The sequence below is a fragment of the Linepithema humile genome, chromosome 1, assembly GCF_040581485.1.
Source record: "Linepithema humile isolate Giens D197 chromosome 1, Lhum_UNIL_v1.0, whole genome shotgun sequence".
Lineage (NCBI taxonomy): Eukaryota > Metazoa > Arthropoda > Insecta > Hymenoptera > Formicidae > Linepithema > Linepithema humile.
Window position 1 is genome coordinate 43881122 of NC_090128.1, and position 15397 is coordinate 43896518.

Here is a 15397-nt window from a genome sequence, read left to right on the forward strand (position 1 = left end):
ATAAAAAATCCGATAAAATATGTGTGAACAAATGTAAATTAACTACTTTAATGTTAATAACAAAAAGTCACTTATCATTTCGTGCAGTCAATGTAGTTTTGCTCTACACTAATTTACATATGTCTTGCATACATTTTCAAAGAAAATCTAGAAAACCATAAACAAAGTAAAGTTTGTAGCGCAAATTACAACTACTTAAGCGACAATTAGAAAATTAGTTAAATAATGTTATTCGTTTATACGTACGTTGGCTTATATGGGCAAATTACAATCAAATAAAAACAACGATATAAAATACATTGATGTATTTCATTGCTATCGGAAGTATTCCCCTGAATTTACAACTCACGATGTTGAAGAAAGTCGACAGACAAGAAAGACGGTTCGGTTCAACGATTTCATAGAACCATGAATGCGCGCTTTGGTTATAAAAGAAATCGAAGAGAGAAGTGAGGAAGAAGAAAGAGAATGAGTTGCCGAGAGAGTAAAGGAAAATAAAACAGAAGGGAAAGGTTCTCTTATAGAAGAAAGGAAGAACGAGAAAGGAGGAACGTCGGACACCGTCGAAAAGGATCAGTGGAAGATAACCGTCTGCTGATTCCGCCAATTCCGAGAATGAATCGATCATATATCGATATTTAATAATTCATCCAACAGTAATGTAATTGCAAAAGTTGCAAAAATAACTGAATAAAAAGTATATTAAAGACAGAAACAAAAAATTAAATTCAATATATTAAACTGTTTATATTTGATATCTTTCAGCATATTATTTTTAAAACAAAAACCAAATCTGTGGAAACTTATAAAAGTCCTATATAGTTTTAATATTGCAATAGAATATGAAATTCAATTGGAATTACTTAAAAACAAAAAATAACTGCTAGAAAATCAAATAATTGCAAATTTCGACGAGCAAAACGATACGTTTGAACCGAATGTAAATGAAAACGAAGAGAAGGGCAAAGAGAGAAAGAAGCGAGGCTCATCCTGAATAATGAAGAGTAAAGAAGCAACATGAGAAGCCGAGAAAGAAGAACGGTAAAGCGTTACATCGTAAAAGAGGACCGGTGCTGGAAGACGCCTGCCTGCCTGCTGGCTCCTTCGATTCTGGGAACGAATCAAAGATGGCTTCCGACAAAAGAATGCCTTCCTTGATAGTTTGATACTTTGAATGAGGACGATGATCCCGGCGATTGCGCGAAATTCACCCAAGTAACATAGCGTGACAAAGTGCAAAATGGTTACTTATTATACCAGACGTTACGTAATTTTCAAATCAAATTACAGGAGCAAAATAACTACATTATTTACTTGAAGATACGCGTAAAATGTATCTCTGAAGCTCCAATTATTCTGATTATTATTTCTATCTCCTATTACAGTGGAACAATCTAGGTGAAATTTCGTTCTCTCCGCAAGATCATCTGAAGAAGTTCCGATAACAGTTGCCTTCCCGGTTGTCGTAAGTCGAGCGGGTAAATGCCGGCGATTAACGTGTGGAACGGCGCCCTTTCTTTTCAGAAACGTCGATTCTAGTTGGCAAGAATTAAACGGTCTGGCAAAGTTCCGCGATGCGCGTGAGCAAGACCGAACGAGAAAGAACGATGGAAGACGCGGATAGAGAGAAAGGAGCAAAAGAAGCACCGAAGCGGGCCCCCGGCTCTTTCTCTCTCTTTCTCTCTCTCTCTCTTTCTCTCTCTCTCTCTCTCTCTCTCTCTCTCTCTCTCTCTCTCTCTCTCTCTCTCTCTCTCTCTCTCTCTCTCTCTCTCTCTCTCTCTCTCTCTCTCTCTCTCTCTCTCTCTCTCTCTCTCTCTCTCTCTCTCTCTCTCTCTCTCTCTCTCTCTCTCTCTCTCTCTCTCTCTCTCTCTCTCTCTCTCTCTCTCTCTCTCTCTCTCTCTCTCTCTCTCTCTCTCTCTCTCTCTCTCTCTCTCTCTCTCTCTCTCTCTCTCTCTCTCTCTCTCTCTCTCTCTCTCTCTCTCTCTCTCTCTCTCTCTCTCTCTCTCTCTCTCTCTCTCTCTCTCTCTCTCTCTCTCTCTCTCTCTCTCTCTCTCTCTCTCTCTCTCTCTCTCTCTCTCTCTCTCTCTCTCTCTCTCTCTCGGATATGGAGTTCTCAGAGGGAACGCGATGTTCCTGGAACTCTCGCCATCGCGGCTCTCCTCAGCCTCGGCTTCACGGTTCAGCTAACTTTCTGCCGGCTCTTATTACGAGCAGTCCAACGCTTTATCAGACTCGCGTATATACAGCCGCGCTATACTTCGTACTGCTCTTCCTGCATCTTCCCGCTATTCCTACGTGTTCCGCTACTTTGCTATTTTCCCCGAAATTCCCTTCACCTCTCTACTTCCTGCATCGAGCTAATCTCAGTTTACAAAATATTCAGGCCGAAACTTCAACACACAAGTGTAACTAAGGCGATGGAAGTATTTCTAAAATAGTCTAAATTTTAATAAGTAATTTTGTAAGCGCTAAATTTCTATCGCGTTAAACCAAAGAGCACATTAAGCGTGATAAGCGGTCTTTGGAGAGTACAATCCTTTAATTATAAATGTTACAATATTTCGAACGATTTTTATCTCAAATTCTCAAGAGCAGACAGGAATTTCGATTGCAGGTGTCATGGGCTCAGCAACCAGTAATAAATTCGACACTGACGCGCACATGAATAAAATAATGGTTTCGGTAACATTGTGATCGCTATCGGTTCGGTACCATTGACCAAATTACATGGCGCACATGCCTCTGGTAAAATTCGCTCCGGGCAACATATTGTTACGGTTTAACTGTGGTATGCAGAGAGTATATGTGTTTAAATCGTGTAAAATATCGATAACATTCATCCACACTAAAAATATTTCAAGTCGATACAAACATTTTTCGATTTCGGCAGAAAAAAAAAGGTGGAAACAATTATTATCATTTTGCAACGATAAAGTTGATGTAATTGAAAGGTATGCTGTTTATCGGCTCTCTCGATTAAATACGTTCCAAGAGAAGAAAAATCCGACAATCAAAAAATAAGACCTCTGACGCAATCGCTTATTAAGAATCGCACATGCGATGTTATTTTTATTCATCGCATTCGTTGGAATACTATCGGAACGCGGAGGGAGGGGGGGGGGAGGGAATGTTGCACAGTGGTTATTATACCAGTCACTTCCGCTATCTACCTGTGATCGCATTACGACTTGTTGACATTAATCGCGATGCAAACTTATTCGCATAAATACGCGGCTGAACGCGATTAATTAACACGCGCCGCGTAACGTTCATAGTTCACAGCTGAACGTTTTTCAAAGCGCGCATATCCACGATCATGCATTCGTGGGAAGGAACGAATATATATGGGTATCCTTTTCCGATGATGGCGCGAGCAGATACGCACGATAAGGCTTTTTCATTATAATTAGAAGCGTGAGGGTTATCGACCGCTTCAAATCGGTAATATTCGACGTAAAACAGACCTTCCGAACGGCGCCTGCTGCACCGTATAGCATCTGTAATTTACATCTACATTCGCAACATCGTCGAGACGCGTTCTATGCATTGCAGTTTGTGCGGCAGAACACAATCACCTTGCTTAGAATGTTCCAAGGCTGCATGGCGTCTCAACGAGATGGCTCAACCGAGATGCTTTGTATCAATTTGCGTGATAAGAGCACGAACGTGAAGTAAAAACCTCACAGCTTCTACCTCGTGGGAAGTTGCTAATTGTATGAATTTATCTCGAGTGAATTAGTGAAAGACACACATACAAGTGTTTCGTGAATTTAACATTGAGAAAAACAACATTCTTCTCGGCCTGTAGACAAATTGTACATAATAGCAATAAAAAAGAATCGATTTTAGATTTATCAAAAATTCGTCGATGAAATTAAGATCGCGAATTTTGAGACATTATTTCAAGAAGCAATGTTTGCATTACATTCGCTGATTTAACGAGCTTGCCGCAGTTCGTATGTCAGAATCATTATTCATGCCGCTACAGAATGACGGCTCGTGGCATCGATAAAAACGCCGATTATTGATAATCAGTTTCCGACTATTCAGCCTTGGTACATCCTTTCTAATTTATAATTGCCTTCTTGTCGGCTAATTATACAAAAAACATTTTATTTTTCATCTACTTACTTCGCGTTTAACGATAGCGATTCTTCCACAATTAATCCTTCCGCGATCGCAACGTTTACCTTGAAACGGTGGCTTTTTCATTAAAAGCCGCAATGAAATTTCCGCGAATCGACGATCCAGGGAACGACTTGGTCATTTCGATTAATAGACTCGTGAAGTCATATTAAATTGCACTTAGATCACGCGCACTTATCTTCCAAGAACAATTCTCCTAGAACTGCGTTTTAAAACGAAGCAGGGGGTTTCCTCGAACGATCCGTCGCGATTGATCTCGAGTACGATGATCCTTGTAAAAATTTTCTCGCGCAAAAGAATTTCGTTACGTCACGTTGTATTTCCACGATGAGGTATTATACACATTCGCCTTATGTAATTTTTAATTCTTTTGGCTTGATCGTTCATTCCGGGGAATAATACGTAGGATTCCAATGCAGACGTGAGAACTTCATTCCTGCTGCCGCTCATTTAAAACACAATTCACTGACAATGGATTATTTATGCGATTTAAGTAACAAGCGGTGAGCAGTAAAGAAAAGAAAATTAATATTAAGAAACTCGCTTTAACAAACTTAAAAATCAATGAAACATTAAAATAAAATACATATGTACGTTAAAATGTAAATTTTTCCAAACTTTTTGTAAACATTTGTTAAATTAATAAACAATTTTTTTAAACATCAACAAAATACTTAATGCAATTCTAATATTCAATCCTGTACTCTGTATCTAATCCAAAATTGGCTACACATAGGCGTTACTCGCTATATCCAGAAAGTGATACACTGTGATGTTTGCAAGAAAATAACAAAGTCATGACTGGCTTCGGCGCGGCGATCATAATACGTGAAAAAAACATGGGCTTTCACAAGAAACTCGCGATTAGTCAGCTTTGATCTGCTCGGCCCGATTCGACTAATAACAAAGGAATTGCGTAAACTCGAATCATTTGAAAATGTTTTCCGGGAGAGAGCAGACTGAAGAATGCCCGAGTTCAAGTCCTGGTCGAGAAATAATATTTTTTTGCATTGTTAAAAGATAATTATTTCACACACGCGCGCTGTTTGCACATATCTCAACGCTATGCTGTTAACTGTGCAAGGAAATTCATAATTAGAAACCGTTCTAATGCTTGGGCGGTACATGTTTAGCCGAAGAACTTTTTCCTCGTAATAATATAAGTTTAGAAGATTAACGTGGCGGGAGATTTTACTAGTAAGAGTAAAAAATAATAATACATTGCAGATGATTGCAGCTGTATATGCATAATGACGATATCATTACGAATGGTTAATCTATCCAATCTATCGATTCCTAGGTCTAGGTTTTGCGATCTATTTGAGAGCGCAGGCAAATGACATAAATGTTATTTTGGTTAATTAATCAAAATTTACATATTATCCTATCATAGATATTACTATAACTAATGAATAAGTATAAATAACGAATAAGATCGATGCGCAATTACGAAATTAATACACGAACAGAACTGGGTATCAATTGGTCATATTATTGACAAATCTAATGAAATATTCATTGACACAATATCACAATTAATTAAAAGTGAATATCCGCGTGCAAAATTTGCCAAATCTAAAACTCTACTAATCATCGAAATATCGATCAAAGCACTATATGCCAATGATATAACGTAATATCGCAAGCACGCAGATTGAAGAAAATGATTCCGTATCACTCTGCACGTTAGCATGGAACGTTAGCATGGAAAAAAATTTTACGCCGCAACGAGTGCGCTTGTGGTGGCGTGCGAGTATGTCGTTTCTTTCTTCGCGGAACACGCGCGCGTTAATGAGGAAAACAAGAGTGCAAGCAATTTCCATGAAAGTTGAGAAAAGATGTTGTTTTGCAACGCAAATATCTCGACTTCCTTGATCAAAAGCCAACAAGAGTCAAGGTAACGATAATTGTTCCTTCATATCTCTTTCTAATTGCTAAGAATAAAAATAATCCGCTTAGAATTACGTATATTAACCGCCTCTAAAGATACATTTCTTAATTTATAATTATGATATTATGGAGGATATATTTCAAGGAAACGAAAAAAATATAAAAGATAATTCACATCTTTTGTAATTCTTAATAGGGATCAAAATCCAATTACATTGGAGAACGATTCATTAGAGAAGAAAGGATTGACAACGAGCAACCTGCGTCGGTAATTATTAAATGGAATTTCGAGATGTATCTAATCATCATTTAATAAATCATTCGTATCAACTGCGCATACGACAACGCCGCAAAACCGAGATAAGAATACAAAATAGAACGGCATGAATAATTGTAAGATTTATGTGCTGATGGTAGAGCTTCAGTGCGCGTGTCTATTATATACGACGCATGACATCGTTTTAAATTTTTTATTGGGTTTCGCGATAATATATCTTTCAGTAATTTTATATTCGCCAAAAATTTTGGAAAAATAAATTTATTTTGTTTTTGGGATGTTCAGTTCAAAATTTGGGATAAATTTTTAATTCATTACAACCATTCCATAAGCGTGGATTTATCTTTCTATCGTATCTAATTAATTAACAGAGAAATATCATTCGATGTGTACAACGTGTATTTTATCTTGCGTGAAGCAATCGCGAAGTATGAGATAGTCTATCATCTATATAATAGGATTACTTACTAAGTGGCAATATATGCGAATATCGTACAATAGTCAATTCGCTTCATAAACTGCGTCTACGCACACTTGAGCGCACCTCAGGTGGTAATCGATCTATAGTAACGTGACGTACAAGAATAAAAAAAAATAAAAAATAACAGTTGCGGCAAAGAGAAAAAAACTCATAAAACCATCGAAGAAACTATTGAATGTAAATGTTACACGGTAGTGCTATTACGAAACGCACTTTGTAAGTGCGATCATAATACGCACCTAAAGTGTGTTATGAATGCCATTACGAGTGTTCTGGCATACGGAATTAACTGCGGTTACTATAAGTGCAAGTGTCATAGACAAATACAAAATAACGGTGTAACGTCGATTGCTTCATTTCATGTCAATAATTGCGCGCTACTTATTCAGACGCAAAGCAAATGCTATTAATTGCGGTTAATAAAAAATAACGCAGCAAAATTTTATGCACTAATTAATTGCGGTATATTCATTCCCGCCAGAGTTAATTAATTTAAATCGTAATATTCCAGACGTAAATAATCTGGAAATTTCTCAAAAAGCAATTGTCTTCGCGTTCCAGATTGCATTTCTTAAAGTACGAATGCTGTCACATTTTGCACACGCTGCCATTCGGAAAATTAGCCGCGATTAACGTAAGCGGAAATATCGATAAAGTACGTGCGATGGGCCGCGTGTCGCATCATAAATAAAGTCGCCGACACAAAATTGAAATCTCAGTCTTCAAACTCCAACGAGTTTGGAGCGGCGCCAAACCGTGCGGCGCCTCGATTTTATATTACATCGGAACGTTTACTACGTCCTATCTCACGCGATTATGTACTCGCCACTTCAGTCTATCACTTTGGCGGCTATATTTCCCACTTTTCTGAATATCAAATTATAAATATAGAATTGTCCTAAAATTTAAGAAACTAATTTTGTATATTCCATTACCCTAATCGACGCTGAAAAAACTTTCTCCTATCAATCGTACATATTAAAATATTTCTTAATTCTCTTTGTTATCTGAAGAATCAACTCTTAATAATTGCGACTTTCTTTTATTTTCTAGAACATGCAATATGATCATCGTCGTATCATTTGCGCATCCCGGTGCAGCGCAAAAGGCGCGCAAAGTGCAGCGCAGATAACTGTATACACAAATTCTAACTGTAAATCCTGAGCGTTCCTGGATGCATAACAACTAATTGCCGACAATATCTAGGTTGTTTTCTGACCAGCCAAGATTTTACGAGCCGCAAGAGGTCGTAAAATCGCAGCTGTTTACTTTACCATTAGCGAATTATGACAAGAGAGAGAGAGATGGTGTTAGTCATAAAAATGTTAAATATTTTAAAATTCGCTCGGATATTTCAAGGTAGTTTTTCGAGACAAAATAGTATCTTTGATTTTAGAAGTTAGTGGAGAAATAAATATGATAAAATTATAACAAAGTTTTCCTCAGTAAATTTTTTTCCAGACAAATTTAATTATAAATAATCTAATATTAAAAATTAGAGAGCCTTTGCAAATAAAAATATGTCCACGTAACAGAGGACTGCTCTTCAAGGACTAATTTTAAATAACTTTTATAAGAGAAATTTAACTTGCAAAAGCACATGCTAATTTGTTACAAACCCTCTTTTCGGCCCCGTAATTCCTATATAATTAATTTCGAACGCAAACTTCCGCACACAAAGAACATCATCTTTGAAATTGATGAATCAAACGTCTAATTAATAACGCGCCTCTTCCGAGCCTTCTCTTATCCGAGCTTCACGAAAATCAGATTCAAGGTTGAGTACTCGTGAATCTGAATATCGCGAAACCAGTCGCGATCCCATTAATTCTGCGGTATCAGATAATTCAGATGAAAGGAGCAAGGGGAACAAGAAAACGTACACCACGACATGTCGTTAGCATTAAGGAAGGGTCTGCTCTCCTCTTTTTCGCTCCCTTTTACGGAGGGAAGAAATGAGAGAGCAAGGCGACACCGCTGCCGACTCGAGAGGACGGCGAGCTAATGATTATGTATGTATATATATTATATATATATATAATCGACGATCCAACATATATTAAAATAGACACCGAGTATAGGATCACGAGCGACGCGATGCATGAGCGGTAGTCACGATTTGGAAGTTTGTCAAAGTTCAGTCGTTCGGACCGCACGGACAAACGACCAGCATCGACGAACCACCAGGAAGGATGGAAATAGGCGATTAGGCAGATGTGATCAATTTGGAAAATCTCCCATCACTGGATATGTACGCGATTCTCTTTATTATCTACGATTGCGAAACCGATATTTCGATATTTGTATAGCCAACGAAAACTTTTAACTTGGAATAATACTACATAAACATATTAAATTAAAAATTATCTACATTGACGCATGTATATTAATTTAGGTTTTACTGATCTTCAAAATTTAGCGATTTGTTTGCGAAATTTGAATAATATATAATTCTGTCCAAAATTACAAATAAACCTAAATGCAAGATTAATACACGACGACATTAAATTCATCAAATAATTAAACATTCTAAAATGTATAAATGTATAATTAATTCTAATCCTTCATATAATATATATCAAAATATTAAATAATATTTTTAGAATCAACATTTTACACAAAATACGTATATTTTCTCTAAACTTTCTTTCGACATTTCAATAAATAATAAAAATGGTTAAAAAAATTAAATAAAATTAATTTTTTGTCTATAATATTACCATAATTCCAAATATCTCGTACATAAATAACTCGAACGCCAGTGTGTCCAAATTACATTAAAAAATTTTTAAAATGTGCCGTCCTTTTTTTTGCGTTAAGCAAGTGGCGTCAAGACAATATTTTAAAGTATCTACGTAAAGAGCAAGAGACGTACGCACTATTCTTGGCAGGCAGTTATCATCTGTCATCGCCGCTGAACTGCTACACACTCAAGCGTTGAATTTAATTTATCGCTTGCGTTTAGGAGGAGTAACATTAATTTACTGTGCTTACTAGAGTGCTTGCCAAAGGATCAAGTGTTTAAACTCTGCAATAATATGTTACAATGGATTAAAGAAGACACGCAAAATTTCGCGATTTATCAAAAAATGATAACTCGTATACCGACTTCACTACAAAAATTGTATAGATCGATCGTTAACGATCGATCTCGCACAGTTGGATACGGCGACTCCGAAAATACGCGGGCCTTCGTAACGTATTCATTATCTGATGTATCACAATAATGAATGCAAATGACTTCGTCTCTTGATTCATCGCGCTTTTGACGGTAGCAGCAGAAAAACAAAGAGATTTTTGCGAGAGATAGTATTTTGAGAATCTCGTAAGCCATTAAATCACCCGATACTTTGTTAGCGGAATTCTCCTGCGTCAATTTCTTTTCGTACGTGACATATAAAGTGGAGTCGGCTAATTCAAGCCTTTTTTCCGCGAATCTACATAAAGATGGTCTTGTACGGTTCGCCGTTCGCGCCGTTCGATACTACGCGCAGCGAGCAGCGAGAGAAATTATTTTGAGTGCATTACTCATGGTGCATCTGCTTGAAATAATTCGTAGGAATTACGTAGTCAGGATTTTCTAAGAGAGAAGAGAAGACAGAGCGCCGCGTAGACTCTTAAATATCATACCGTAAAAATAAAACTCGTGGTGCGCGTTAGTTACCGCTCGCCTATCCGCACCGCGTATGGCCCACCAACGTATTTATACTACATGAATTATTGAAATCGGCTAACATATTCTTAGATATCTGCGGTATAAATCGTATTGAGTTACTCGCATGACTAAAGTAAATGCAATAATCTCGCGCGGCGAATACGTCAACTTTCATAACTAATACACCGAGCTTCGAATTAAGCATTTAAATATTTTTAGATTCGGAAAACACAATAAAAAATTCTAAAAGTACATAAATCTTTTGTTTCAATTCTAAAAAAAATAGAAACGAGTACCGCAACGCTTGTACTAACATTTAATTATTTCATACTCTTTAATCTCGGAATAACATTTTCATATTAATAGTAGATGAAATTGAGTTGAGAATGTTCCACTTGGACTAAATTTAGTAATAAAAGTCCAGAAAAAAAATGTACATTAGCAGATAGTGCTATATATGCTCTTGGTTAGAACTTCGTCCACAGATTTGCGGCACGCAAACGGCGCAACGCTATAATTACGCTTTCGCCGGCGGCAAATTAACCAGCGCACTTTCGACACAATGCGCACATGAGCGATTGTTGGAAAACGCGTGTACACGCGCACATGTGTACGTGCGTGTGTCGCAATTTTGCTCCACGCCCGTCTCGTGAATGCATAATTACATCGGCAGGCGAGCGTCTGTTGCAGTTTTCTTTCACGGCGGATATCGAACACGACCGCGCGTAAATTGGCACAGCGAGGATGAATGCGCGTTTTACGATTTCGCGGAAACAAGAAGGATCTACGACAAGCGGCGACTCTGCCAGAATTTCGTCTTTCCTTGACGAATTTCACGCATTCCCCGATTCGTCGCATCATTCGCGAACGAATCGTATCGCGGAATATATTTATAGCAAGCGTGTGAAATAATATCGTGCGTAGAAAGAGAATTATAGAACCGTAAATTCATATTTATAACAATATCACGCACAAACCGTATTCCTGGTCATAAATCAAATGTAAGTGATGTTACACAACATAATTATGATTTCGTTTATTTACGTAATTTGATAAAGATAAAATAAAGATAAAACTGTCCGTTTATTTGACACGAGTGATCATATTAAAGCTAATTCCCGCGCTTCCGCATTTCGCGCAACGGAATCTTCACTCGCGCGTCTGTTGCGATGCCAAAAATTTGTCACCCAAATATATGAATGCGCGTGTGTATGTATGTGTACGTCAACGTAAATGAGAGTAAGCTCACGATGTGCCAACGCTCGGAGAACGGACTTTCATAAAATAATGACGTCAATCGTAAAAAAGTCGTAAAACCTTCGTATCCAGTTAACGAAACGGTGCGATATATATCTTACGACCCTCCACGAACTCTCAATGGGATAAAATGTTACCAAAGTGTGCTCTAACAAAAGAATAGAAAAAAAACTATCAAAGGTTCCATATTTTTGCAAGTGTCTGAAAATTTCGACTTCGATTACCATAAATGGAGATTAAGGTTACATTTATGTCTCCTCGCGTTATCGATTGACATAATGTTGCACGCGTCGGAAACTCCACTTACGTAAATCGTCATTGATTTTTAAGTCCCTAAAATTTTTCTCGATCTCGACAGACAGCTTGCAATTTATTTTCTCGAAAGATTCTTTAAAATTGAATTCCACGAAGATGATTTCACTGAGTGCACTCAAGTTTCAATATTGCAAAATTGCGAGATTGTGCTCGCAAATTAAATGCACTTGCAAAACATGTATATTTTTCAACATTCGATCGAACCGAATTCGATTACCGAATAAAACGAAGTTTACGAATAGTTTACAAATTTCCGGAGAAACCCAGCAATGATGGAAAAAGAAGAATGGGAGGAAGATGTAGTGGGACGGAAAGGAGGCAGCCTGACGAGGTTTGTACTTTCTCGTAGATGACGTTTCTATTCCCGGGAATTCACCACGTTGTGTTCGGAACCATTTCTGCGCGCTGAGATCATTAGTGAGTCCTCCCGACACATCGGGCTATTTTCTTTATTTTCTTTTCTTCGCGAAGCGTTGCATAGTGTGGCCAATGTAAATCACGTAAAAAAAAAACAAAGAAATGTTCCTTTCACTATTATCTCTTGCAAGTTGTACGGTTTTAAAATCTTTATAGTGCAAAAATAAGCAGAAGCCAAATATTTATTATAATTTTAGAGTCCTTAGAAATCGTTTATAGATTTTTCAATAGCGAACGCTAATAAACGCTTTGTTACATTTTTATAATTCCAATTTTGTTCGAAGAAAACTTGTGTAACGCACGAAATGATCATTGAGGTGTTGGATTCAGTGACTCATCGCGTTTACATCACATTTCTCATCACTACGAAATTATGTTTACTACTAACTCATGATGAAACAGCACATCTTTCTATTAGTGTTTACGACCTTTCAACCGTGATAACCGGAAGAAACAGCACGTGAAAACGCCACGCCGTTAAGAAATGCAAAATAAATTCCCAGAAATCCGTTTCACAACCAACACGATCACATGTTAATGCTTTAAATACGTCGCAAATATCGTGTAAATACGGTATCGCCCATATTTAAACTTACGACAGTTTTCTCAGAAAATATAAAGGAACATTTGCTCTTTGCCTATATTTCTAGAAAAAAACTTGAATAAATATTTATAAATATTTGTATTATATTAGTTATTCAATATAATATTTTTAATTTAATTTTGAAGTACAAAACAGAAATATTTAACAAATTATTTTATATAAACTTAAACCATTTTCTTTTTCTTAAGAGATAAAACTCATCAAAAGCGCAATTTTTGTGAAAATATCAACGATCAAATAACTTATGTTATGGAATTTCTGAATATGCAGTAAGAATGTCGGCAAATTCTAACAACGCTTCGTTGCTTTCAGCATTTCTGGGATTACGAATATAACACGAATAATGTAAACGACGTGTATAGGGAATCCCCCAAGTGAAAGCAGATGCATTTGGCCGGCCGACAGATTTACGTACAAAAGGCCGTTGTCCCGAAACAACAGCGCGCAATCTTGAGCGAAGAATTTCTCTATTTGACTATTTTGACGTTTAACTAAAAAATCAGATTTTTGCTAATGTCGACTCTTCGAGCAATCCTCATTTAAAGCTTACTTTAGCAAATATTTAAAAAAATTTTAATTGAGTTAAACATACAAATATAAACAGATAAAAAATTATCTTCGTCAATATTTAAAAAATATTATAAAATCTTAATAAACTTTCATATATTTTTTATGCTTAAGATACTACTTTCATGTTCTAAATGCCACGCGCAAGCTATTAAAATAAATATATTCGATGCAGAATGCGATATAGCAGTTTAATCCGTTTAATCTTATATTATAGCGCATTATCGTGGTCCATTCTTCTTGTAATGTACATAATCACGGATAACCGTGGCAAAGATTCAATTTTTTAATAACAGCGCGAATAAACGAATACGATACCACGTCATATAAAACTTGCGTTACAGTAGATTGTCATGTTTCTCGGAAATCAATGATGCACGGTAACCTTTTAATCAAAACAATATCGAAGCTCCAATAGTCTGCCGGATGAATCGTTCGCTGTATTCGCCGGGCGTGACACTTCGCACAAATTACCATTTCATTAATTTCATTGATTCGGTCGACCCGTTATTCCGAAATTTGCGCGCGCATATTCGGGCGTAATGACGCCCAGCCTGCGTGCCAAAGAACCGACAAACTTGTGAAGCATCTCTCTCAAAAAACTTTTATTATAATCTCCCCTCTTTCAAACAAAACACGTACTTTAAAAAGAACCAAAATAACAAAAGATAAGCAAAACAAAACAGTGCTTTATGAATAAAAACTACAGCTTTTTTTGTTTAGGTAAAACGGAAAGTTCAATCAAATCTGATTTGCAAAATGATAATACACGCTTTTAAAAGTACACTAACAAAGTATATATTTCAAAACTTTACTACTTACTTTACCTGAAAGAGATAATAAAAGTTTTATTAAAGTTCAATTATTCATAAATAAAACACAGAATTAAACACAGAAATTTAATTCTATGCAGCAGTGTCACCGGTATTATTATCAGATAAAACTTTCACGTTCGAGTAAAGCAAACGTACGTTTCCCGCAAACTTTCGAAGAAATGACGTTACGGAGAGTGCATCACGCGTGTTCGTGGACACGTGCGACGCGCCACGAGAAGGACCGCGAAGGACGTTCCTCGGAGGAAGCAAAGTTCCGAGAAAGTTTCGATTTCTTCGTATCGCGTGCAGTTCGATGCAGCAGCCTTTATGAATCCTCTTTTCTCGTTTCCTCCGTTCGCTTCCACTTTGCTTCTACAAAACCCCCATAATGCCACGGGCGGCACTTTCAATCGGAGAAGAATATGCCTCTTATTCTATTCTCTCCTTTGTAAGAAATACAGAGTATAATTGCCATCTTATGTAAGCCGCGATAATGACAAAACATGTAATAAAGAAATAAATTTTTGCGAATAAAAATAAAACAAAAAAACCCGATATAAAAAAAAGTATTTTTGCATAAATTTTGATTTTAATATCTTAATATTATATTTTAAGACAAAAAAAGTTCTTTGAATGCTATAAAATTTCAGTATATCGTTCTACTTTTTTATATTTTAAGAGTTTTACTTCTTTAAATTCTTTATATACGTATCATTGCTTATAATAAAAACAACGATTTAGTGTGCATTCTAAATATAATGATTGAAAATTATTGGAAATTCAAATTCGGCACTCAGATTTATTGACAGAACTCTGTGTTTAAAAGTTAACCGCATATATAATGGCATAACGTCGAATTATTCGAGCGACCAATAGTGCGTCGATCACGATGTCATTTTAATAACGTCGATCAACATGTCACTTCGATAAAATCGATAGAGGATCAATCGCGTACCTGCCTGTTCTGAATACG

The 15397-nt window shown here is 36.6% G+C and overlaps 2 long non-coding RNA genes across 3 annotated transcripts in view; one reads left to right on the top strand and one right to left on the bottom strand.

Annotated features, from left to right (window-relative positions):
• The window catches only part of LOC105678162 (uncharacterized), a 162865-nt gene that overhangs the window by 91606 nt on the left and 55862 nt on the right, over positions 1–15397 (bottom strand). The gene's annotated exons all lie outside the window — the stretch shown is intronic.
• Positions 5927–8135, top strand: LOC105678164 (uncharacterized). Its single transcript, XR_001101671.2, has 3 exons — positions 5927–6043; positions 6233–6304; positions 7848–8135. It is a non-coding gene; the product is annotated as an uncharacterized lncRNA (long non-coding RNA).